Source organism: Vicugna pacos, unplaced genomic scaffold (assembly GCF_048564905.1).
Source record: "Vicugna pacos unplaced genomic scaffold, VicPac4 scaffold_8, whole genome shotgun sequence".
NCBI lineage: Eukaryota > Metazoa > Chordata > Mammalia > Artiodactyla > Camelidae > Vicugna > Vicugna pacos.
Genome location: NW_027328729.1, coordinates 201,534 through 204,033, shown reverse-complemented (window position 1 = coordinate 204,033; position 2,500 = coordinate 201,534). Strand labels below are relative to the sequence as shown.

The 2,500-nt window shown below is 70.4% G+C and overlaps 1 non-coding gene across 1 annotated transcript; it reads right to left on the bottom strand.

The window, feature by feature from the left end:
- Window positions 1-8: 8 nt before the first annotated feature.
- On the bottom strand, window positions 9-161 carry LOC140692555 (5.8S ribosomal RNA). Its single transcript, XR_012068123.1, has one exon. It is a non-coding gene; the product is annotated as a 5.8S ribosomal RNA (ribosomal RNA).
- Between the last annotated feature and the right edge of the window lie 2,339 nt (window positions 162-2,500).

Below are 2,500 nucleotides of genomic sequence, written 5' to 3'. Positions count from 1 at the left end.
TCGTCAAGCGACGCTCAGACAGGCGTAGCCCCGGGAGGAACCCGGGGCCGCAAGTGCGTTCGAAGTGTCGATGATCAATGTGTCCTGCAATTCACATTAATTCTCGCAGCTAGCTGCGTTCTTCATCGACGCACGAGCCGAGTGATCCACCGCTAAGAGTCGTACGAGAATTTTGTTCTGCCTTTGGTTCTGTGGCACGGCACGTCTCCCGCCCACCACACCCCGGGAGGGTGAGGTGGGGGGTCGCCTCGGGCCGGCCGAGTCAGAGAGAAATCAGACCGGAGGGTCGGGAAGGTTTCACAACGGGGCGCAGCCGGCACCGACACGGCGCGTGCCGGCTCGGACACCCCACAGGCGCCCGGGGGTTCCCGCCTCCCGCAGGGACGCGGGGGTCGCACCAACCACGCGGCCACCGACCGTCCCGACGGGCCGCCGGGCGGGCGAGGCCCCACCCGACGGCCGCGGCGGCGGCGGCGGCAGCGAGCGACGTGGTGCGGCGCCTCGGCCCAGGGGAGGCGGAGTCTGGGGGACGACGAGGGACGGACCTCCCGAGTCCCCACGGGCCCGACCGCCCCGACCCCAAGGCGGACGGGCGACTCCCCCCTAAGGGTCTTTAAACCTCCGCGCCGGGACGCGCTAGGTACCTGGAGAGGGCGAGGCGGGCGAGGGAGGCGTGGACGGCACGGACCCCCCACCCACCCGGAGCCCCAAACGTCGGCCACCGCCCCGACGCCGACCGCCACACTCCGGCCACGGCCGGCGGTCCTCGCCGCCGCGGGCCCTCGACGCGGGGCCACACCGTGCACCGGCCGGCCACCGCCCCCCGCCCCCACCGCCAACGCCAAAGCCAACGCGTGCCGACGGCAACCTAACCCCATTCCCCACGAGGCCGGGCGGAGAGGGCCCTCCCCCCGCGTCCAGACAGACCGCACGCCCTCCTTCCCACCTCCACCCCCAACCCCCCCAAGGCCCGGCAGGACCCCCAACCCGCACCCGCAGTTCCCGGAGTCCCCTTCTCGCCACGGGGGACGAGGGGGGCCCACGACGGGACGCGGGGCGCAAGCGGGCGGGGCGCCTTGGGCGTGTGGGGCGGGAAGCGGGAGGCGAGAGGCGAGAGGCGAGAGGCGGCCGGACGGGGAAAAGAGGCCCGAAGCTCGCTCGGGTGGGGGGGGGGGAAAGGCGAGAGGCACACGTGGCAAGGCGGGGCGGCGGGATCGGAGGAGCAGAGGGCCGACGACCGACCCGGGGGAACCGGCCCGGGGCGAGCAGCGGGAGGCGGCCACGGCCGGGAGGAGCGGCCGGCGCCGGGAGAGACGAGGGCGCGGCATGGGGAGGGGGGGGCGGGCACGGCCCAGCCCACAGAGCCCTCGGACCCGCCTCTCGGGAAGTGGCGGGGAGGTCGGGCGGGGGGAGAGAGAGAGAGAGACATGGACGCCGGAGGCGCCGCGGACAGACGCGGCGTCGCCTCGGGACAGGAGGCCGTCCGGCCGAGACCACGGGTGGGTGCGCGCGGTGGTGCGCCCAGGAGGAGGAGGGGGGCGCGGGGGAGACGGGCGGGGGAAGCGAGGCGAACGAGAGAGCCGCCCCACAACCCCGTCCCTTTCAACGCCAACCCGCCTGTTTCCCTCTCCCTCCCCTCCGGGAGGACCGCCGGCCCGGCCCGGACCGGCCACGCCACCCGCCCGGGCAGGCGGCGCAGGCCCGCCCGCGGCACACCTCCGGACGCCCTTCTCCTTCCTCTCCCGTCCGTCCGACGGTCCCGCGCCGCACGGATGGGAAAAGCGAGCGGGCGGGCGGGCGAAGGCGTCGGCGAGGCGCCCTCGCTCCGCTCCGCACGCGCGTTAATGATCCTTCCGCAGGTTCACCTACGGAAACCTTGTTACGACTTTTACTTCCTCTAGATAGTCAAGTTCGACCGTCTTCTCAGCGCTCCGCCGGGGCCGTGGGCCGACCCCGGCGGGGCCGATCCGAGGGCCTCACTAAACCATCCAATCGGTAGTAGCGACGGGCGGTGTGTACAAAGGGCAGGGACTTAATCAACGCAAGCTTATGACCCGCACTTACTGGGAATTCCTCGTTCATGGGGAATAATTGCAATCCCCGATCCCCATCACGAATGGGGTTCAACGGGTTACCCGCGCCTGCCGGCGTAGGGTAGGCACACGCTGAGCCAGTCAGTGTAGCGCGCGTGCAGCCCCGGACATCTAAGGGCATCACAGACCTGTTATTGCTCAATCTCGGGTGGCTGAACGCCACTTGTCCCTCTAAGAAGTTGGGGGACGCCGACCGCTCGGGGGTCGCGTAACTAGTTAGCATGCCAGAGTCTCGTTCGTTATCGGAATTAACCAGACAAATCGCTCCACCAACTAAGAACGGCCATGCACCACCACCCACGGAATCGAGAAAGAGCTATCAATCTGTCAATCCTGTCCGTGTCCGGGCCGGGTGAGGTTTCCCGTGTTGAGTCAAATTAAGCCGCAGGCTCCACTCCTGGTGGTGC